Source organism: Bombina bombina, chromosome 1 (genome assembly GCF_027579735.1).
Source record: "Bombina bombina isolate aBomBom1 chromosome 1, aBomBom1.pri, whole genome shotgun sequence".
Lineage (NCBI taxonomy): Eukaryota > Metazoa > Chordata > Amphibia > Anura > Bombinatoridae > Bombina > Bombina bombina.
The window spans coordinates 1,565,223,148-1,565,248,930 of record NC_069499.1 but is presented as its reverse complement, the minus strand read 5'-3'; positions in this window follow the sequence as shown (position 1 = coordinate 1,565,248,930).

Sequence of the window (25,783 nt, the reverse complement as noted above, 5' to 3'; positions counted from 1 at the left end):
TGACACACAATTGCCATCTTACACTAGGGCATGGAATAAGGACCTAAATAATACCATAGACGACGAAGATTGGCTCAAAGCGTTTAGGATGACACAACACTCCTCTGTCTCTGCTAAGATACAGGAAATACAAATTAAGCTCCTAGTCAGATGGTATTACACTCCAGCTAAACTACACCTCCTCTTTCCATCAGCTAATTCTGCATGTTGGAGAGGGGTGCGGGGGACATGGCACTCTCCTGCACATTTGGTGGGAATGCCTAGCTTGACGAGCTTCTGGACGGGAGTTTTCAAGAAGTATCATCTAAACTAAACATGCATATACCAAACACTCCCGAGACATTGCTCTTCCTTCACCTTCCAGACGCTAAAACCGGTTACGCCCGGGCCCTTCTCTTGATCAAGCTCACAGGAGCTAAGAGACTTATCCCAAGGCTTTGTAAATCCAGGGATGTCCCCCACTCTTGCTGATTGGCGAGACTCCGTGGAGGACCTCTTATAATGGAAAAACCTGCATTATCTTAAAAGTAACCAGATGGTTAGCATACGAAATTATGCTGGCCACCTGAGCCCCCCCCCCCCCCCCCCCCCCCCCCCCGCAGCTCATAATCATTATTAGCTAAACCCATTCATAGAGCCCCTAAATCAGGAGTGTTTTTTTTTCCCTACCATTAAGCCCCTCCCCTCCTCCCCTCTCTACTTCCCTCCACTTTTTCTCTCCCCGGTGTACTAGGGATGTTCTAAGACACATGCTATTAATATATTTGCATCTCTTCCTTCTCGGTCATAGAGAGGGGAATATGTTGATGTTCACTTTAATATAATTAAAAATTTGTTAAAATACAAGCTTTTATTTACTGCATGCATTCAGAGACCTCTTTATTGGTGGGCCTTGGACTTGTGGTTGCTCCAGTCCGGGCTCTTAGGACACACTTCCTTGTGCCCTTCCCTCCATCACGTCCAGATTGACTTTGAGCCTAAATGATTCATGTACATATTAATGCAATCTTATGGAAACTTGGTTTACTCTGTCTTTGTATTTATGACACTTATGTTCAATAAAGCTTTTTTTTGAAAAAAAAGTAAATTGGAGAGATGTTTAAAATGACATGCCTTATCTGAATCATGAAAGTTTAATTTTGACTTGACTGTCCCTTTAAATGAATAGCTTTGAGGGGGCGGAGCCTGACTGAGCTCAGAGATGGACGTGTGATCTCTGAGCTCCGTGCTGAGGAAAACAAAAAGTCAGCAATACGGATGTAAATTACAACTAAACTGTCTCAAAGTGTAAGGCGAGGCTTTTAGACACTGAGGCAACTAGCCGACTAACAGGTTAGAGTGGCGGGACCTGCTGTGAGCTCCGCTAATAGCGCGGTGTGTTCGCGCAGAAACCAGACTAACCCAAGAAGGAGAAATGGCGCGCTGATCAAGCGACACCTACAATTCAGCAGCCGATCAAGTATATCAATTAAATACTGACCGCGAGACACAACGGAACAGTGCAGCAGTAACGGAGGTATGGGAGCTTGCCAAACGGACTGACCCTATAACGCCTAACAGGTAGGCCGCACCCATAAGCAACACACGCAAGCCGGATTAGAGCAGTTTCACACACTTCAATATAGCTAACAGCCAGAGAGAGAGGCAACTTAGCCAGGTCATTAATACTCCACTCTGGACTTCCCATACTTTCCAAAACTGTAGGAAGAAAAGCAGTATAGCAGGAGAGTGGACATTGCAGTCCCCTCTTCTTCTCTTTTATTTTTATTATCATTCTATCTGTTAAACTCCATGAGGGGGGGGAAAAATGTGGAATCAGAAGGTATTACCATTAAATAAAACCACATGGGGCACATCACTGTGAAGGTACAAAAAAAAAAAAAGGGAAAAAAAAAACAGGAATATGCAATCTTACACATCATGAGAGAACACTGAAGCTAACATTATCAATATAAAGATAGAGAAGGGATTAAACTGTAGCACTACAGAAATACAGGGAGCAGAAGAGAACTGACAGCTACAGCACAACCCCTATGATAAACGCTCACATATCAATAACTGAAGGACACGAGTAGATAACAGCACTCCATTAAAGGGACGCAACTAGATAGTTCTACTTCCTTTAACTAACCTGGGCAATTTTTTTTTTTTTTTTTTTTTATATGCGCAACAGGTCTCAATAGTGAGACACCAGTCCCAATCTGTAAGTTCCTTTTAGCCACTTGCAAACCCTCTACAATATCTAACTTCTTTCTGGGACTACAAGTAGTTAATATGTCAAATAAAAAGCTGATTAAGGGAGATAAAACAAATAAATCTACAAACGTGAGCACCTTTTTCAAGCCTTCTCGCCATACCAAACCGGCAGAGTTAGCAACAATTGATTCAGGAAAAGATTCAGACACAGAAACTGTCCCATCCCCACACAACGAGACAACCCCAGTGACAATAGCTGACCTCAAAGATCTTGTTTCAAAACAAGACATTACGGCAAATTTCGAAAAATTATGGGGGAAAATAGACTCTATGCACACTGCTGTTACATCTAGCCTCACCGACATTCGGGCCGACATAGCAGATTTGGGTGGCAGACTAGAAGCTCTGGAGGAGCACAGAGACACAGTGACAAATGAAATTGAAGCTTCCTCTCAGGCTCTGTGTTCACAACAACTAACCATCAATGACCTGCAGGAAAAGGTTGATGACTTAGAAAATAGGTCACGCAGAAATAATATCAGGTTAAAGGGGGTCCCAGAGTCGATTGCCAATTCCGACCTCAACACATATCTGCAACGTTTGTTCAGAAGTATAACAGAGGAAACGGAGGAAACAGAGTTTGCTATTGAAAGAGCTCACAGAGCGTTAAGAGCAAGACCTAGGGGAGAAGCACCCCCCAGAGACGTCATTGTAAAACTATCATTTTTCCAGGAGAAGGAACAAATCCTTCAGGCCTCCAGAAACAAACCAACCCATAAATTCCAAGGAAGTATTGTACAATTCAACCAAGACCTCAGCCTTAGGACCCTTCAAAGACGGAGCTCCCTGCGCCCTCTGACCTCTCTGCTGCGCAAAGACCAAATCAAATACAAATGGGGCTTTCCCTTCGCCCTACATATTCTTAAAGATAACAAAACCTTCACAGTTCATGATGTTGAAGATATCTCTCCCACATGCAAGATGATGGGGATAGACCCCCCGACCATCCCAACAGAAGACCAGCCACAATCATTGCCAGGTTCCTCAGGACAGTCAAGATGGGCAAAAGTGAACCGGAAAAGAATCAAGAAACGATACGACCCTGACACCTGAGTAGTCAATCTTTTTTACTCCAGAGAGGATATACGGGGAATGAAGCCCCCTACCGGACTTAATATTTAAATATCTACAACATAGAGTCCTATCTAGTTAGAACTCCCAGTGAGAGGACCTGACTTCACAACCTTTGAGAAGAGACAGAACTGGTAGTTTGTCTCCTTTTATGTGGGGGAGAGAAACGAAAAAAGTTAATTCCTGTTTAGAATTTAAGTTTAGTTAAATTAGAACAGATTATAAGTTGCTGACAATTTAGCTAAATGTATAAGTTGTGTTATAACTCAGCTCCAACCTCTAACCCTAAGTTGAGATAGGGAATAATGAATACTTACCTATTAGTTAGGTGTACACTTAGTTTTTATATCAATTGTTTTACTTGTTTGTTTTCCATGAATACCTTTCTTTTATTAACATTTTCTATTTTTCTTAAGGATGCCGGGGTGATCCCTCCTCTCAGGTCAGAACTACACTTTAGTGCCCTCTTGGTGGAACTACTTACATACCCAAGATCGTATGTATTAAAAATGTATGCTCATATACTGACAATGATTGTGCACCACACAACATCAAAAACATGATTCCAAAAATACACCTCATATCTCACAACGTGAGAGGTTTAAACACTAACATTAAGAGACGCACAGCCATGTCCCAAATATCACCATCTAGGGGCCAATATTTTGTTTCTCCAGGAAACACATTTTACTAAAGATAAAATCCCAAAATATTGGGCCAAAAACTTCACACAACATTATCATGCAACTACGGAATCTAAGAAACGAGGGGTGTCGATTCTAATCCACACTAATTTAGCTTTCAACATGAATCCACTATTGCGGATAGAGATGGTCGTTACCTTATAGTCAAGGGCCAGTTTGGCGAGTCTAGTGTCATTCTATGCAACATATATGCACCCAATGACAACCAACACTCTTTCTTTAACCATGTTTCTAACCTACTTACTAACTGGTCTCAGCATAGGGTTATATTGGCGGGAGACTTCAATATTACCATGACCAAACATGTAGAGTCTAAAATTAAACTTACAGTGAAACATATTAGACATAATAGGATAGTGAACTCTATTCAAGAACATTTAGCTCCACATGCGTTATTTGACTCATGGTGCACACTCTATGGAAATACTTCAGACACCACCTTCTATTCGGCGGCCCATAGGCAGTACACTAGACTAGACTATATCTATATTAGCCAGATCTTACAACCACTCCTTCAGACCTCGTCAATTCAGCCTTGTGTGTGGTCGGACCACTCAATCCTCTCCTTACACTTAGAAGGGTTTGTAGATATTCAGAGAGCTAGAACTTGGACCTTTGACCCAACACATTTAAAAGATCCTGTACATAAAGATAAACATGTCAAATCATTAATTGAATTCTGGGAACTCAATAAGGGATCCACTACTAACCTAATATCCCCTTGGGCGGTGCACAAAACGTACATACGAGGATTACTAATCCAAGACAAGTCTAACAGAACCAAACAGTACAAAGCCCAACTAACACAATTACACAAAGAAATTTCAGATCTAGAGAAACAACATAAACTCACTCAGAAAAAGGAAGTTTTATCTCTCCTCACAACCAAAAAAAACCAATTTAGCTTCCATGTTAAACAACCAGTCAATTAGAGCAATCCAGAGATTAAATACGCAGTATTACATCCATGCGAACAAACCTGACAGATACCTGGCAAACAAGCTAAGAGATAGATGTAAGGCATCCATTATTCCCTCCATTTTATTGGCTAATGGCACCTCCGTGTCCCATCCACAACACATAGCAGACACGTTTGCAGACTTCTACGGAAGATTGTATGACGGTAATAAAGTTATACACTCAAACATCTTAGAATCACAAACAGCGAAGTTCTTGAGGGAAGCTGATCTTCACACACTTACAACAGAAGATAATGATACACTTAACGCTCCAATCACTAAAACAGAGGTATTGCTGGTCATTAAGGATCTCAAGTCAGGGAAGGCTGCAGGGCCAGACGGATTTGCAGGGGAATACTACAAAATATTTAAAGACATACTGGCCCCACACCTCACGGATTTTTGTAATTTTATCCTGGAGGGACACACCATTCCGAAAGATATGTTACAAGCGAAAATAATAGTGATCCCTAAACCTGGTAAGAATCATAAAATCTGTGCAAATTACCGCCCTATTTCGCTTATCAATCAGGACCTGAAAATCTTGACTAAGATCTTAGCCAATAGGTTGAAACACATTCTCCCAAAACTGATCCACCCAGATCAAGTAGGTTTCGTGAAAGATAGGGAAGCACCGGACAATGTACGTCGTTTACTGAACATTATAGATTATGTGGGGGGAACCCAGATGCCTTCTCTGCTCCTCTCGTTGGATGCGGAGAAGGCATTTGACAGAGTGGATTGGCAATACATGTCTGCAGTGTTACGCCAGATGGGATTCGGGGGTGCCTTCATCACAGCTCTAAAGGCAATTTATTCGAACCCGTCAGCCCAGGTGTCTGTCTCGGGATATAAGTCCAAGATTTTCCCCATATTAAATGGCACAAGACAGGGGTGTCCACTATCCCCTCTTCTATTCGCAATATGTATAGAGCCCCTTGCGGCCAAAATTAGACTAGCAGCAGACATTACAGGGGTGAAAATCAAAGATCAGGAGTATAAGCTGACACTTTTTGCTGATGATATTCTTCTAACTCTAACTAAACCCCTAGCGTCTTTACCCAACCTATACAATCTACTAGACCAATTCTCCCGAATTTCAGGATATAAAATCAATTTAGACAAATGTGAAGCACTGTCTCTAGGACTCCCACAACACACTAAAAAGAATATAGAAATTAACTTTGAAATAAGATGGGCCACTCACTCGCTTAAATACTTAGGAATACACCTTACGCCCCAAATCAACCAACTATATAAATATAACTATGAATATATTTACAAAGAGATTAGGAAAAATATACACAAATGGAAGACATACACTTTTTCATGGTTGGGTAGACTAGCAACAGTCAAAATGTCAATTCTACCCCGGTTACTATATTTATTTAGGACTCTCCCATAAAAGTCCCGCTAAACGACCTAAAGAGACTACAGGGAGAGTTGATAACCTTCATCAGAGGGAATAAAACAGCTCGAATAGCAACTGCACTTATTACAAAACACAGGGGGTTGGGAGGAATGGGAGCTCCTAATATAATAGAATATTGTAGAGCAGCGAGATTAGCACAGATGACGTTAGCAGGTTGTAACTCTAGGGAGGTCATTTGGACTACCATGGAAGCAGCTTTAAGAGACTCAACCTACTTTGACGACATTTTATGGAATAAACTCATACCGGGGGAACTCACAGACAGACCAGGTTTTCGGGTCATGGAACACACTATCCAAATGTGGACTTTTATGACCAAAAGACAAAATCTTTTATCTAATCAAACACAAATATGTCCAATTAGATATCTACTTCCTAAAGATTTACAACACACAGTAGATAAATGGGCCATCAAGGGTCTCTATAGGGTTGCAGACTGGTTAGAAGGTAGAAAAACTAAGACATTTACTCAGATTCAGAACCAAATAGAACCAGTGAAACTCCAATGGTTCCAATACCTTCAGGTCAGCTCTGCAATTCATGAATATATTAGAGACCTCCAACCTAGTATAACCACAGCCCTAGAGAGCATACTCAAATCCACTCACAGACCTAAGGGTGCCATCTCCAAATTGTATCTATATATCCAAGCAACCAATAATCCATCTAAACATAACTTGATCCTGAGGTGGGAAAATGATCTGAACATAAGTAAAGATAAAAAGTGGTGGGATGACACATTCAATTCATTTTGTAAGGGATTATTAAGTGCAGATATGAGAGAGAACACACTCAAGACCATGTTCAGATGGTACTTGACTCCAGTAAAAACTGCCCACATGACAACCAGCAACAATAGGCATTGTTATAGGGGATGTGGAAATATAGGTTCATACTGTCATATGTGGTGGGAATGTGGGGTAGTGCGAGACACCTGGTCTAAAACATCTAGTTTACTCAGCTCTGTTCTGGAGGAACATATTCAGTTAACCCCGATCCAAGCTCTCTTGCATGTCCCATTACCCCAGTTTAACAAACAGGTAAATACATTCATCAGAATCATATGCACGGTTACTAGAATCTGCATTGCAAAATACTGGAAAAATTCAGCACCTCCTTGGGAGGAAGTTTACAACAGAATTTCCCTAATGTATCGAATGTATGAATCTGCCTCGCGGATATTAGACACACAGGAACAATTTGAAAAGGTGTGGTTCTAATGGACACTAAATAGACCATCAACCACTTGAAATTTAGACAATATCTTGATGAGAAGAGGTTGAGGGACCTAGCGGCTGACCTGGGGGGAGAGGAAAAGAGGTGACTCTGGGCATTCCATCTTACTTTTACCCCTCCCCTTTTTTTTTTTTTTTTTTTTAATTTTATTTTTTCTTCTCTTTTTCTCCTTCTCTTTTTTTATTGTTGAACCTAAACTGTTTAATGGAGAGTCTAAAGTGACTTAATGGAGAGTAGTTTGGGTCATGCTAATTGTATTTTGTTAATGTTATAGACCTGTTCGCAAATCACTATTATGATCTTTTGTAAAATGGTAAAAATGTGACAACACATCTTGGAGCCACTTGGATATGGAAGGAAGAGCTGTTTAATATATATCCAAAAACATGTGGACAAGCCGTTGCTAAATGCAGGGGACATATGTATTGGTACACTTTCTTATTGTCTAAATACCCTTCCTTAATTGTTGAGTTAACTGTAAAACGCCTACTTCATTGATGTAGAGACACTTGTTGTAATTTGATTACCGACAATAAAAAGATTTAAACATAAATGAATAGCTTTTATTCTCAAGGAAAGTTTTTTGTTTTTTTGGGGGGTTTGATTCTGCTCCCACTCACTTTGACGTAATGCTGGCTCATAGCAATAGGGTGGGTGGGAGAAAGATAGTTGGTACACATAATATACAGAGCCGCTTGCCAGTGCATTCACTGTCCTCCATGACTCAACTGAGGTGCTACATTCATGTTAGGGGGCACATAGCACGCTAAAGAACGCCCATTGAATCACTGCTGATTACAAAATTATAGATCTGTGAAAATAAAGCTCACTGATCAATGCAGAACTTGTGCATTCAAATTACTCAAGAATCAAAAAGAAAACGTGATTAAGGTCTTAATGACAGACAGTTTTGAACTCAGCTTTGTGATGGGACATTTGACCCAAAAGATATCACTTACAAAACACTAATATCCTTCCCTAAGAGAGACCTAAGGTGAGCTGTTGTGAACTTAAAAATTAAAAAGTGATTGGTCGGTTTCCCCTCTAACCAATTTTTCTCAAAAATCTATAAAATAAAAATCAGTTTCCCATGACACTACAATAAAAATTTAAAAATAAAGTTAGACCGCGGACACAAGGGAACATAGGGGGAAAGGAACTTTGACCCCTGGGAGGAGATAGGCCCCTGAGTGGGAAGTCTAGGGGTGGGTATATAAGGGGGGTATATAAGGCTAACCATACCTGTAATTTACAACAAAAATTGTTGTTGGAGCTATTTCCAGTACCAAAGATGGCTGCAGCTAGTGGGAGGGGGGAGGGTTAAAGAGCTGTTGGGGAGGGATATGGGAGGGGCTGGGTTGAGAAGGGAACAGTTCATTGGATGAATTTTTAATAATAAAAAAAAGAGGCCTAAACTGAATACTGGCAGACTGTCTTCCAGTAGCTAAGATGGTGGAGATGAGTATTTAGTGGTTAAATGGTGGCATGAAATTAACCAAAATAGGCCGAGATCAATACCTTGGGTTGTCTAATTAAAAAAAAATATATATAGTTTTGACAGATAAATAAAAAAACAAGGCTCTATTTCTGTTTAAATGGAGTAATAGCAAAAATGCCAAAAATGCTCTGAAATTCCCTGTAGCGAAGGGATTACATTTAATGTACCTTGTCCAGAGGAATCGAGGGTAATGCCTTGTTCTGTAAAGGGGGTGTCAGAGACCTTTAGATGAGGACTTACACTGCTGGCTTTCTTACTTTAACAAGTAAAATTGTGGTTTGAGAATTGTACCAAAATGAATGTTGTCTGGTGTGTAGTTTATGTTAATAATTATGTATAGTAATTCATTCCTTGTTTTGGGGGGTGAGATTTGATGACTCATAGGGTCAAGGACAAACCGCGCATTTACACTATGACATTTTTATCAAATCACCCGCAGTAAACCCCTTATCGCTCGAGTGAACGTTAGCGCTCCACTCGTAAACTGGCCCTTAGAGGGTTTATTGATTGGAATTTCTCTGAAGTCAATAAAAAAAAAATGACAAATTCATACTGACTGGGACCCACAAGTGTTTGCTTTAGCTTTTTTTTTTTTGCCATAATAGGTTGGCTGAGATTTATCAGTTTAAATATTTAAAAAAAATAATAATCTAAAACTACATGCTGTTGAAATGTTTCACTACAGTAATTTGGTTGAAAGTAAAAATTTAATAAACAACTGTCAAACTGCCTATGGGCTTGTTCATAACAGTCTAAAGGCTGATAGAGGAATTCATTTGCCCAGAAATATCTCACATGAAATAGACCACATCCAAATAAAGTCTTCTGACATTAATTATAAACCTTTTTATATTTTTTTACCTGCAATGTACAACTCAAAGGGACATAAAACTCTAATTTTTTTTTTCATGATTTAGGTAGAACATGCAATTTTAAGTTAATTTCTATTATCAAATTTGTTTCATTCTCTTGGTATAATTTTTTGAAGGAGCAGCAATGCACTACTGGTTTCTAACTGAACATATGGGTGAGCCAATGACAATCGGTATATATATGCTGCCACCAATCAGCAGCTAGAACCTAACGGCTAGATTATGAGTTTTGCGGGAAGGTGAAAAATCAGTGTTAACAGGTCCTAACGCTGCTTTTTTACACCCGCTGGTATTACGAGTCTTGCAGGTTTAGGGGCACCGCACACTTTTTTGGCCTTACCGCAAACCACCTTACGCAAATTGCGTATAGCCTTTTTTTTAATTGGGACTTCCATAGCGCTTATATTACAAGTTTGTCCTGGGAGGCCAAAAAGTGAGCGGTACACCATATCCCGCAAGATTCCTAACACATTTTAAAGTCAGTAGTTATGAGTGTTACGCTACAAAGCTGTAGCATAAAACTCATAACTAAAGTGCTAAAAAGTACACTAACACCCATAAACTACCTATTAACCCCTAAACCGAGGCCCTCCCGCATCGCAAACACTATAATAAAAATATTAACCCCTAATCTGCCGCTCCGGACATCGCCGCCACTATAATAAACATATTAACCCCTAAACCGCCGCTCTCCCACCTCGCAAACACTAGTTAAATATTATTAACCCCTAATCTGCCGCCCCTAACATCGCCACCACCTACCTACCTAATTAAGGTTGAAAAAAATCCTATTGGCTGATGCAATCAGCCAATAGGATTGAAGTTCAATCCTATTGGCTGATCCAATCATCCAATAGGATTCAGCTCGCATTCTATTGGCTGTTCCAATCAGCCAATAGAATGCAAGCTCAATCCTATTGGCTGATTGCATCAGCCAATAGGATTTTTTCAACCTTAATTCCGATTGGCTGATAGAATTCTATCAACCAATCGGAATCTAAGGGACGCCATCTTGGATGACGTCACTTAAAGGTACCTTCATTCGTCGTTTAGTCGTCGTTGCAAGAGGATGCTCCGTGACGGATGTCTTGAAGATGGAGCCGCTCCGCGTCAGAAGGATGAAGATAGAAGATGCCGTTTGGATGAAGAATTCTGCCTGTCTGGAGGACCACTTCTGCTTGTCTGGAGGACCACTTCTGCCAGCTTCGTTGAGGACATCTTGCCGCTTGGATGAAGACTTCTCCCAGTAAGTGAATCTTAGTGTAAGGATTTTTTAAGGATGTATTGAGTGGGTTTTATTTTTAGGTTAGGGCTTTGGGCTGCAATAGCTGATTTCTTGGGGGCAATGCCCCACAAAAGGCCCTTTTAAGGGGTATTGGTAGTTTAGGTTAGGCTAGGGTTTTTTTTTAATTTGGGTGGGCTTTTTTTATTTTGATAGGGCTATTAGATTAGGAGTAATTAGTTTAAAGATCTTGTATTTGTTTTTTATTTTCTGTAATTTTGTGAGGGTTTTTTTTGTAATTTAGGCCTAGATTTGGAGTTCGGCGGTAGCCGTCAAAACCAGCGTTAGAGGCTCCTAACGCTGGTTTTGGCCGCCCGCTGGTATTTGGAGTCAGTGATTAAAGGGTCTAACGCTCACTTTTCAGCCGCGACTTTTCCATACCGCAGATCCCCCTACGCCATTTGCGTATCCTATCTTTTCAATGGGATCTTCCTAACGCCGGTATTTAGAGTCGTTTCTGAAGTGAGCGTTAGAGCTCTAACGACAAAACTCCAGCCGCCTGAAAATAGCAGGAGTTAAGAGCTTTCTGGCTAACGCCGGTTTATAAAGCTCTTAACTACTGTACCCTAAGGTACACTAACACCCATAAACTACCTATGTACCCCTAAACCGAGCTCCCCCCACATCGCCGCCACTCGATTAAAATATTTTAACCCCTAATCTGCCGACCGCCACCTACGTTATACTTATGTACCCCTAATCTGCTGCCCCTAACCCCGCCGACCCCTGTATTACATTTATTAACCCCTAACCTGCCCCCCACAATGTCGCCGCCAGCTACTTAAAATAATTAACCCCTAATCTTCCGACCGCAAAGCGCCGCCACCTACGTTATCCCTATGTACCCCTAATCTGCTGCCCCTAACACCGCCGACCCCTATATTATATTTATTGACCCCTAATCTGCCCCCCTCAACGTCGCCGACACCTGCCTACACTTATTAACCCCTAATCTGCCGAGCGGACCGCACCGCTACTATAATAAAGTTATTAACCCCTAACCCGCCTCACTAACCCTATCATAAATAGTATTAACCCCTAATCTGCCCTACCTAACATCGCCGACACCTACCTTCAATTATTAACCCCTAATCTGACGACCGGAGCTCATCGCTACTATAATAAATGGATTAACCCCTAAAGCTAAGTCTAACCCTAACACTAACACCCCCCTAACTTAAATATAATTTACATCTAACGAAATAAATTAACTCTTATTAAATAAATGATTCCTATTTAAAGCTAAATAATTACCTGTAAAATAAATCCTAATATAGCTACAATATAAATTATAATTATATTATAGCTATTTTAGGATTAATATTTATTTTACAGGCAACTTTGTAATTATTTTAACCAGGTACAATAGCTATTAAATAGTTAAGAACCATTTAATAGTTACCTAGTTAAAATAATAACAAATTTACCTGTAAAATAAATCCTAACCTAAGATATAATTAAACCTAACACTACCCTATCAATAAATTAATTAAATAAACTACCTACAATTACCTACAATTAACCTAACACTACACTATCAATAAATTAATTAAACACAATTCCTACAAATAAATACAATTAAATAAACTAGCTAAAGTACAAAAAATAAAAAAGAACTAAGTTACAAAAAATAAAAAAATATTTACAAACATAAGAAAAATATTACAGCAATTTTAAACTAATTACACCTACTCTAAGCCCCCTAATAAAATAACAAAGCCCCCCAAAATAAAAAATTCCCTACCCTATTCTAAATTAAAAAAGTTACAAGCTCTTTTACCTTACCAGCCCTGAACAGGGCCCTTTGCGGGGCATGCCCCAAGAATTTCAGCTCTTTTGCCTGTAAAAAAAAACATACCATACCCCCCCCCCCAACATTACAACCCACCACCCACATACCCCTAATCTAACCCAAACCCCCCCTTAAAGAAACCTAACACTAAGCCCCTGAAGATCTTCCTACCTTGTCTTCACCATCCAGGTATCACCGATCCGTCCTGGCTCCAACATCTTCATCCAACCCAAGCGGGGGTTGGCGATCCATCATCCGGTGGCTGAAGAGGTCCAGAAGAGGCTCCAAAGTCTTCCTCCTATCCGGCAAGAAGAGGAGATCCGGACCGGCAAACATCTTCTCCAAGCGGCATCTTCGATCTTCTTCCATCCGGTGCGGAGCGGGTCCATCTTGAAGCAGGCGACGCGGATCCATCCTCTTCTTCCGTTGTCTCCCGACGAATGACGGTTCCTTTAAGGGACGTCATCCAAGATGGCGTCCCTCGAATTCCGATTGGCTGATAGGATTCTATCAGCCAATCGGAATTAAGGTAGGAATTTTCTGATTGGCTGATGGAATCAGCCAATCAGAATCAAGTTCAATCCGATTGGCTGATCCAATCAGCCAATCAGATTGAGCTCGCATTCTATTGGCTGATCGGAACAGCCAATAGAATGCGAGCTCAATCTGATTGGCTGATTGGATCAGCCAATCGGATTGAACTTGATTCTGATTGGCTGATTCCATCAGCCAATCAGAAAATTCCTACCTTAATTCCGATTGGCTGATAGAATCCTATCAGCCAATCGGAATTTGAGGGACGCCATCTTGGATGACGTCCCTTAAAGGAACCGTCATTCGTCGGGAGACAACGGAAGAAGAGGATGGATCCGCGTCGCCTGCTTCAAGATGGACCCGCTCCGCACCGGATGGAAGAAGATCGAAGATGCCGCTTGGAGAAGATGTTTGCCGGTCCGGATCTCCTCTTCTTGCCGGATAGGAGGAAGACTTTGGATCCTCTTCTGGACCTCTTCAGCCACCGGATGATGGATCGCCAACCCCCGCTTGGGTTGGATGAAGATGTTGGAGCCAGGACGGATCGGTGATACCTGGATGGTGAAGACAAGGTAGGAAGATCTTCAGGGGCTTAGTGTTAGGTTTCTTTAAGGGGGGTTTGGGTTAGATTAGGGGTATGTGGGTGGTGGGTTGTAATGTTGGGGGGGGTATGGTATGTTTTTTTTTACAGGCAAAAGAGCTGAAATTCTTGGGGCATGCCCCGCAAAGGGCCCTGTTCAGGGCTGGTAAGGTAAAAGAGCTTGTAACTTTTTTAATTTAGAATAGGGTAGGGAATTTTTTATTTTGGGGGGCTTTGTTATTTTATTAGGGGGCTTAGAGTAGGTGTAATTAGTTTAAAATTGTTGTAATATTTTTCTTATGTTTGTAAATATTTTTTTATTTTTTGTAACTTAGTTCTTTTTTATTTTTTGTACTTTAGCTAGTTTATTTAATTGTATTTATTTGTAGGAATTGTGTTTAATTAATTTATTGATAGTGTAGTGTTAGGTTAATTGTAGGTAATTGTAGGTAGTTTATTTAATTAATTTATTGATAGGGTAGTGTTAGGTTTAATTATATCTTAGGTTAGGATTTATTTTACAGGTAAATTTGTTATTATTTTAACTAGGTAACTATTAAATAGTTCTTAACTATTTAATAGCTATTGTACCTGGTTAAAATAATTACAAAGTTACCTGTAAAATAAATATTAATCCTAAAATAGCTATAATATAATTATAATTTATATTGTAGCTATATTAGGATTTATTTTACAGGTAAGTATTTAGCTTTAAATAGGAATACGTTATTTAATAAGAGTTAATTTATTTCGTTAGATGTAAATTATATTTAAGTTAGGGGGGTGTTAGTGTTAGGGTTAGACTTAGCTTTAGGGGTTAATACATTTATTAGAATAGCGGTGAGGTCCGCTCGGCAGATTAGGGGTTAATAATTGAAGGTAGGTGTCGGCGATGTTAGGGAGGGCAGATTAGGGGTTAATACTATTTATGATAGGGTTAGTGAGGCGGGTTAGGGGTTAATAACTTTATTATAGTAGCGGTGCGGTCCGCTCGGCAGATTAGGGGTTAATAAGTGTAGGCAGGTGTCGGCGACGTTGAGGGGGGCAGATTAGGGGTTAATAAATATAATATAGGGGTCGGCGATGTTAGGGCAGCAGATTAGGGGTACATAGGGATAACGTAGGTTGCGGCGGTTTACGGAGCGGCAGATTAGGGGTTAAAAAAAATATGCAGGGGTCAGCAATAGCGGGGGCGGCAGAATAGGGGTTAATAAGTGTAAGGTTAGGGGTGTTTAGACTCGGGGTACATGTTAGAGTGTTAGGTGCAGACGTAGGAAGTGTTTCCCCATAGGAAACAATGGGGCTGCGTTAGGAGCTGAACGCTGCTTTTTTGCAGGTGTTAGGTTTTTTTTCAGCTCAAACAGTCCCATTGTTTCCTATGGGAGAATCGTGCACGAGCACGTTTTTGATGCTGGCCGCGTCCGTAAGCAACTCTGGTATCGAGAGTTGCATTTGCGGTAAAAATGCTCTACGCTCCTTTTTTGGAGCCTAACGCAGCATTTGTTTGAACTCTCGATACCAGAGTTAAATTTATGGTGCGGCCAGAAAAAAGCCCGCGGAGCGTTAACAGCCCATCTACCGCCAAACTCCAAATCTAGGCCTTAGCTAATTGTATTTGATTTATTTAATTGTATTTCATTTAGGTCATTTATTTAATTGTAGTGTAGTGTTAGGTGTTAGTGTAACTTAGGTTAGGTTTTATTTTACAGGTAAATTTGTATTTATTTTAGCTAGGTAGTTATTAAATAGTTAATAACTATTTAGTAACTATTCTACTTAGTTAAAATAAATACAAACTTGCCTGTAAAATAAAATTAAACTCTAAGCTAGCTACAATGTAACTATTAGTTATATTGTAGCTAGCTTAGGGTTTATTTTATAGGTAAGTATTTAGTTTTAAATAGGAATAATTTAGTTAATGAAAGTAATTTTATTTAGAATTATTTAAATTATATTTATGTTAGGGGGGTTAGGGTTAGACTTAGGTTTAGGGGTTAATAAATTTAGAATAGTGGCGGCGACGTTGGGGGCAGCAGACTAGGTGTTAACATATGTAGGTAGGTTGCGGCGACATTGGGGGAGGGAGATTAGGGGTTAATAAATATAATGTAGGTGTCGGCGATGTTGGGGGCAGCAGAGTAGGGTTCATAAGTATAATGCAGATGCCGGCAGATGTCGGGGGAGTCAGATTAGGGGTTAATACATATAATGTAGGTATCGGCGATGTCGCGGGCGGCAGATTAGGGGTTAATAAGTGTAAGATTAGGGGTGTTTAGATTCAGGGTACATGTTAGGGTGTTAGGTGTAAACATAAAATGTGTTTCCCCATAGGAACCAATGGGGCTGCGTTACTGAGTTTTACGCTGCTTTTTTTGCAGGTGTTAGACTTTTTCTCAGCCGGCTGTCCTCATTGATGTCTATGGGGAAATCGTGCACGAGCACGTATAACCAGCTCACCACTGACTTAAGCAGTGCTGGTATTGGAGTGCAGTGTGGAGCTCAATTTTGCTCTACGCTCACTTCTTGACTTTTAACGCTGGGTTTATAAAAACCTGTAATACCAGCGCTGTAGGTAAGTGAGCGGGGACAATAATGTGCAAGTTAGCACCGCTCCCCTCATAACGCAAAACTCGTAATCTAGGCGTAAGTTCTTTGCTGCTCCTGAGCTTACCTAGATAAACCTTTAAGCTAAGCATAACAAGAGGACACCTATTAAATAATATAAGTAAATTGGAAAGTTGGTCAAAATGGTATTATCTGTCTAAATCATGAATCTCTAATGTCACTTTAAGGCAGATAAATACAGCCTTCCTCTTTCTTACCAAATAATTTTAGATCTATCTCAAGTACATTATCAGGGGAAGGTAGAGCGCCAAATATCACTGCTATACACAGTGGATTTGATTTAAATCACTAGTCAGTAAAACCGATTTCAATTGATTTAAATCATGGTTTCATTTTTAGAATAACTTTCCAGATGATGTTTCCGGTTATATCAGACCATTACTGATTTGGTTAATATATCTTTAGATATACTGTACATAGCTAGATCACTGAAATTAATGACATTATTGGGAGGTGAATTATCTCCAGTTCAATAGGTTAATCATTCATATTTGATCAACTTTTTAGCTGCACTTTATTGGAAGGAGAAAATAATGATTACCTTAAAGGGATTACTAAACCCCAAATGATTTCTTTCATGATTCAGATAGAGCATGCAATGTTAAAGGGACACTGAACCGAAATTTGTTTCTTTTGTGATTCAGATAGAGCATGCAATTTTAAGCAACTTTCTAATTTACTCCTATTATCACATTTTCTTTGTTCTCTTGCTATCTCTATTATATAGTTTTTGGTTCAGACCCTGGAGAGCACTTTTTTATTGGTGCTGTCTAATGAGCAAGGACAACCCAGGTTGTGAACCAAAAATTGGCTGGCTTCTAAACGTACATTCTTGCTTTTCAAATTAAGATAGCAAGAGAATTAATAAAAAATGATAATGGGAGTAAATTAGAAAGTTGCTTAAAATTACATGATCTATCTAAATCACAAAAGAAAGAAATTGAGTTCAATGTCCCTTTAATAATAACAATTTAGTAAGTTTTATTCAACTAAGGGAAAATAATCATTATCTTAATAATAAACAATTTAGTAAGTTTTACTTTAACTAAGGGAAAATAATCATTATCTTAATAATAACAATTTAAATAATGTTATTTAACTTAAAACATTAATATTATATATTCTTTACACTTTTTATTTTATTAAAGATTTTTCATATAACAAGCAAACACAAAAACCATGTGAGATTTACATCCATCCTAATATATCCAAAACAAAAAAACCCCAGTAATCTCTTTCCCATAGCGATATTTTATTCATAAGAGTACAGTAGACAAACTTGCAGAAATTTATTCCAGAAGACCAGAAGAAACAAGAAAAAAAAAAGAATTACCGTATTTGATGAAGTATTATCCAATCAAACTTACAGATATGATTCATCATAACATAAATATTAATATCCCTTTCCAATTCCATTCTCTCTCCTTTTTTTTTTTTTTAATTATTTTCTAATATTCCATTCAAAAAGCAAATACAGAAAGATAATAATAATAATAATAATAATAATAATAATAAAAGAATAATACAGGGTAACATAGCAAGATTATAAGACCTGCATAGCGAATTAAACATTCGCTTAATATACAAAATGAGAAAATGAACTTTGAAACAAATATAATGAATCAGATCATTCTGCTTTCATCCATTATCCCCACTAAATTAAAATATTGTACCCTCAAATTTCAAGATAACTCTAAACAAAGATTACTATAACTTAAATCATCTTTAAATCTTTTATAAACCTCTAACACTCTTCCTTCCCTCCTCACACTTAGGTCCTTGCGCATATCTATTCCACTCCAAACAATCTTCTATTCAGTGAGCTTCTTGATGCTTGGGGGCCAATTTATCAATGTCTGTCCAACATGATAGGCTGTAGCGTATCATGTCCGACAGACATTGCTGAATGCCGACAGCATATGCCCCCTGCAGTTCACCAGAACTGCTTGTGCAATGCCGCCCCCTGCAGATTCGCAGCCAATTAGGCAGCTAACAGGGGGTGTCAATCAGCCGATCGTATAGGATCAGGCAGATTGCAGATCGCAGTCTCAGAGGCAATGGACAAGATATGGAGCAGCGGTCTAAAGACCCCTGCATCATAACTGTTGTTTCCGGCGAGCCTTCGGAGCATGATAATTCAGTCCCCATAGTATGGGTTGATTCTGTGTACATAGATTTGCAGGGGAGTAATGGCATTAAAGGGACAGTAATGTCAAAATTAAACTTTCACAATTCAGAAAGAACATGCAATTTTTAACAATTTTCCAATTTACTTCTTTTATCTATTTTGGTATTCATTGTTGAAAAGCATACAACGGTAGCCTCAGAAGCAATGCACTACTGTGAGCTAGCTGTTTGTCACTGTTTCACCCACTGTGTTCAGCTAGCCCCCGGTAGAGCATTTTACTCCTTCAACAAAGGATACAAAGAGAATGAAGCAAATTTGATAACCGAAGTAAATCTGAAAATTGTATGGTCTTTATGAATCTAAAAAGTTTTCTTTCATGATTATGTCCCTTTAAGGTCTATTTCTCAACTCTGTATGGTTATTTTATAACATTTTTTCTGTGAAGAAGAGGCATGTAATTTTTGCAGACACAAATTCACAGGTCGAGAACTACAAAACCGATAATGGGCCAATAAGTAGAGCGGTAGTCGCTGTATTTTCTGCACTCAAATCCGTATTAAGAGTGGAGCAATGTTTAAGTTAAATAATGCTGGAGGCAAGAAATGTGGTCACACTATGGGGGATATTTATCAAAGCACCAATCTTGGTACATTCACCGGCGTCAATACGCTCACCAGACATCGCTAACGCGGATCCATATGCGATGCCCTTATTTATAAGAAAAAAAGTAAAAAAACACGCACGGCAAGTACGGCGCAATGAGTATCAGACTGTTGTTAACTAATAGTCATTGATGTTGCGGTTATTCAGGTTTTTTCCAACTTTATTTATACCATTTCATTACTGTCCATGAACAAGCACATTTCTCTAAAGCTAATCTTTTATTTTTTATCTGTTAATGTCCAAGAAATAGACAGATTTATACCTCAACAAACAATATCTCATAGAAAGTTATTTTTATATTTATTTGTTACACAAAAAATCTGTTATATGATACTTTCACATAAATTAATGTGTATTTGTAATTCTAGAAGTCATGATATGCTTTTATCTCATGTTTTTTTAATAAATGATTATTAATGCATATACAGTGGATATAAAAAGTCTACACACCCCTGTTAAAATGTCAGGTTTCTGTGATGTAAACAAATGAGACAAAGATAAATCATTTCAGAACTTTTTCCACCTTTAATTGACCTATAAACTGTACAACTCAATTGAAAAACAAACTGAAATCTTTTAGGTAAAGGGAAATAAAGATAAAAAACTAGAATAATATGGTTGTATAAGTGTGAACACCCTTTTATAACTGGGGATGTAGCTGTGTTCAGAATTAAGTAATCACATTCAAAATCATGTTAAATAGGAGTCAGTACACACCTGTCATCATTTAAAGGGCCTCTGATTAACCCCAAATAAAGTTCAGCTGCTCTAGTTGGTCTTTCCTGACATTTTGTTAGTTGCATCCTACAGCAAAAGCCATGGTCCGCAGAGAGCTTCTAAAGCATCAGAGGGATCTCATTGTTAAAGGTATCAGTCAGGAGAAGGGTACAAAATAATTTCCAAGGCATTAGATATACATGGAACCACAGTGAAGACAGTCATCATCAAGTGACGAAAATATGGTGCAACAGTGACATTACCAAGAACTGGATGTCCCTCCAAAATTGATGAAAAGACGAGAAGAAAACTGGTCTGGGAGGCTGCCAAGAGGCATACAGCAATATTAAAGGAGCTGCAGGAATATCTGGCAAGTACTGGCTGTTTGGTACATGTGACAACAATCGCCCGTATTCTTCATATGTCTGGGCTATGGGGTAGAGTGGCAAGACGGAAGCCTTTTCTTACAAAAAAAAACATCCAAGCCCGGCTAAATTTTGCAAAAACACATCTGAAGTTTCCCAAAAGCATGTTGCAAAAGGTGTTCTGGTCTGATGAAACCAAAGTTTAACCTTTTGGCAATAATTCCAAAAGATATGTTTGGCGCAAAAACATCACTGCACATCACCAAAAGAACACCATACCCACAGTGAAGCATGGTGGTGTCAGCATCATGCTTTGGGGCTGTTTTTCTTCAGCTGGAACTGGGGCCTTAGTCAAGGTAGAGGAAATAATGAACAGTTCCAAATACCAGACAATATTGGCACAAATCCTTCAGGCTTCTGCTAGAAAGCTGAACATGAAGAGGAACTTCATCTTTCAGCATGACAACGACCCAAAGCATAGATCCAAATCAACAAAGGAATGTCTTCACCAGAAGAAGATTAAAGTTTTGGGATGGCCCAGCCAGAGCCTAGACCTGAAACCAATTCAAAATCTGTGGGGTGATCTGAAGAGGGCTGTGCACAGGAGATGCCCTCACATTCTGACAGATTTAAAGTGTTTTTGCAAAGAAGAGTGGGCAAATCTTGCCAAGTCAAGATTTGCAATGCTGAAAAACTCATACCCAAAACGACTGAGTGCTGTAATAAAATCAAAAGGTGCTTCAATAAAGTATTAGTTTAAGGGTGTTCACACTTATACAACCATATTATTTTATTTTTTTATTTTTATTTCCCTTTACCTAAAAGATTTCAGTTTGTTTTTCAATGAAGTTGTACAGTTTATAGGTCACATTAAAGGTGGAAAAAGTTCTGAAATGATTTATCTTTGTCTCATTTGTTTACATCACAGAAACCTGACATTTTAACAGGGGTGTGTAGACTTTTTATATCCACTGTATATATATAAATATATATATATATATATATATATATATATATATATATGTGTGTGTGTGTGTGTGTGTTATGTCAGAAATCTTTTGCAAACATATTTACATGTCCCTAAATTCCTTTTTTTGTTCTAAACAATGTTGTCTTTCTTATCTCTGTGTTTATTTATACTACTATTTGTATATAGTGTAAATGTATTATTATTCTGAGCAGGAATAATTGTGAATATAACATGTAATCAGGGTATCATATGTATTTATTTGCAATCAATGAATATTTTAAGAGCTGGGCCAGTTTTCTCTCTGTACTTGTGTAACCCCTCCTGATTGCAATCTAGTTTTAAAAACCACCCCTACACAGGTGTTATAAAATGGGCTGGCATCTAAGATGACATTTCTTACTGAAAAAGAAATTCAAGAAAAGGAAGAAATACACTGAAAATAGCATGAATGTAAAGAGGTTATTTTAATTTCTGCTGTATCTGAATCATGACAGTTTAATGTTAGGTTGGCTATCCCTTTGAGCTATCAGTTTAAGATTATATTGAATCAAACATCAATTCGAATTTTAAAATCCTTGTCTAAAATATTACACTGTGTGTCCTAATGTCAGCATCAATGTTTATCTTTAATACTAATTTCACATGTACATACTTTCAAAGTATAATACACAATGTAACAAATGGCACTTACAAGTTCTGATGAGTGATCAATGACACAAGTAACGGGCAATTTGATTAATTAGTGATAGCTTAAAATGTATATTTGAATCAGATTGGCTGATGTCATAAATCAAGTGATTATGCATATTCCAATCAAAAGTAGTTGAAAAATTCACTAGTGTGTGGGTTGTTTAGGAGTTTGCGTCAAATTTTGTGGAGAGAGTGGAGAGTTGGACTTGTACATGGCTTAAACATTGTGCAAATAGATTTTTCCAAAAACATAAAAATCTCTATATCTATTAGTGCGACAAGTTTGGGGCAAAAATTCTGTAACAACTTTGGGAGAAACAATATTGTCCCCTTGCTTTGTAATGAGAGACAAAGTTGTAACAATAATCCATAAGTAGTAATGTATTTTTTCATTTATATCTACTAGTGCACCAAATGTGGAACAATAACATTGTTTGATCTTAGAAAGGGTATACAATTTTAATAAGTTTCTAATTTACTTTATATTATGTAATATGCTATATTCCCCTCTCTGCAGCATCGAACATGAGCTTCTATGCTTTCAGACTCCCATTGATTCTATGGCATCCGCGGCCCCTCAAGGGTGGCAGATTGAAAACTAGGTACGCTGCGTCAGAATAGACGCGAGCGTACTTGTTAAATGTTTGATAAATTGGGAAAATGGTTCAAATAGAGTCGAATGTGAATTCGAAACATCAAGTAATGATGCAAGCATCGATCTGCGTACGGATTGAGATGGTGGGAGCATATATTCCGTCACACATTTCAACACTTGACAATCTTGACGCTTTGATAAACTACGGCAGATCAATCTCGCGACAAATACAATGCGGGGATTCAAGCGTATTTTCAGTTGATGCTTTGATAAATATCCCCCTATATGCCAACCCTTTTCTTTTTCTACAAAAGTGCTTGGTGAGATGTCGTACTACACGCACCATTAATACCAACATGATTTATTTATATACACTTGTGCTAGATTCCATGGCCCAAGATTAATAAACACTTGAGAGGTTGCCAGTGGCCCTTGCTGTTAAATAAAATAATGTTTGATATTCATTGAGCAATAGTTCTCACCTTTTTTCTAGCATTTATTTAACTGCGTGAATCACCCGATATACTATGGAGTCCATTTAACAAGGGGCCAAACAGACAGGGGAGGACATCTCTGCCCCTGTCTGCCCGGTATTGCAGCTAGAGGACAGCAACTATGCATGCTGCATTAATCACTGCATAAGCCACTGTTTGTGCAATGCTGCGGCCAATTGCGTGTGAGCATGGGCTGTCAGTCACCCCTGTCTGAGAAGTCCAGGGGGATTGACAAATGTCAATTTCGAGTTGGTGTAGGAGGTTATGAAGCAGAGGTCTCATCAATTGTGACCTGTTAGCAAAGTTATGAAACAACTACAACATGAATGCTAAGGAAATGTGCTTTATAAATGGCTTGTGTACATGTGTAATTTTAAAATTTTCACAGATCTGTTTTGTTATTATCTCACTGGGAAGAAAGAAATGTGTCTCACCGGGCTGACTGGGGGCATATATAAAGACTCTTTTGCCTGGGTGTAAGTATCTTGTTTTATGGTTTTGTCTCACAACTAATGAGGGTGACTCGTTTTTGTTTTTCCTATATTTCTCCTTAACTGTTTTCAAGTTTTCTACTTTGTGAAAAATACAGGGCGGGCCGTGGACTCAACGTGTCAAGAAATAAATAAATTTATCAGGTAAGCATAAATTTTCTTTTCTTTCTAGTGAGTCCACGGATCATCATAATTGCTGTTGGGAACCAATACCCAAGCCAGAGGACACAGATGATAAGGGATGGACAAGACAGTTAACCTAAACAGAAGGCACCACTGCTTGAAGAACCTTTCTCCCAAAAAAAGCCTCAGCCGAAGCAAAGTATCGAACTTATAGAATTTAGAAAAAGTGTGTAAAGATGACCAAGGGGCAGCCTTGCAAATTTGTTCCACAGAAGCTCCATTTTGAAGGCCCAAGAAGAAGAAACAGCCCTCGTGGAATGAGACGTGATTTTCTCAGGAGGCTGCTGCCCATCAGTCTCATATGCCAAGTGAATAACACTCCTCAGCCAAAAAGAAAGAGAAGTAGCAGTAGCTTTCTGACCCTTACTCTTCCCAGAAAAAAACAATAAACTAAGAAGAAAACTGGCGAAAATCCTTAGTCGCCTGCAAATAATATTTCATCGCTCGAACCACATCCAGGTTGTGCAACAAACGCTCCTTATGAGAAGAAGGATTAGGATACAAAGAAGAAACAACAATTTCTTGATTAATATTCCCATCCGAAACCACTTTGGGAAGGAAACCTAATGCAGTACGCAGTACCATCTTATCAGAATAAAAAAAAAAATAAGGAAAGGAGATTCACCCTGCAGCGCTGAAAGCTCAGAAACTCTTCGAGCTGAAGAAATAGCAACCAAAAACAAAACCTTCCAGGATAACACCTTAATATCCAAAGAATGCATAGGCTCAAGCAGAGCCTGTTGAAGAACTCTAAGAACCAAATTAAGACTCCAAGGAGGAGTAACAAACTTAAACATAGGCTGGATTCTATCCAAGGCCTGACCAAAAAGATTGAACATCTGGCACTTTTGCCAGATGCTTGTGTAACAAAACAGATAAAGCAGAAATTTGACCCTTCAAGGTACTTGCAAATAAACCCTTCTCCAGACCCTTCTAGATAAAAGACAAAAGCCTAGGAATTCTAACTCTACTCCAAGAAAACCCTCTGGATTCATACCAATACAGATATTTACATTATATCTTGTAGTAAATCTTTCTAGTCACAGGATTATAAGCCTTATTCATGGTCTTAATAACTGATTTAGAAAACCCACGCTTAGATAATATCAAGTGTTCATTCTCCAAGCAGTCAGCTTCAGAGAAATGAGATTTGGATGAAAGAAGGGCCCCTGAAGTAGAAGGTCCTTCCTTAACAGAAGTCTCCAAGAGTGGGAAGAGATGACATAATCCACCAGATCTGCATACCAGATTCTGCGAGGACACGCCGGAGCAATGAGAATCACTGATGCCCTCTCCTGTCTGATTCGAGCAATGACCCGTGGAAGGAGAGCGAATGGAGGAACAAAATACGCTAGACTGAAGTTCCAAGCAACTACCTCGGAAGCTTGGCATACTGAAGAGATGCCATGAGATCCAGCTCCGGCTGCCCCCACTTGAGAACCAAGCTGGAAAACACCTCCGGGTGAAGCTCCCATTCCCCTGGATGAAATGTCTGTCTGCTCATAAAATCCGCTTCCCAATTGTCCACCCCTGGAATGTGGATCACAGACAGACAGCAGACAGCAATTCTGGGTCTCTGCCCACTGAATAATCTTGGCTACCTCTGTCATAGCCAAAGAACTCTGAGTTCCTCCTTGATGATTGAC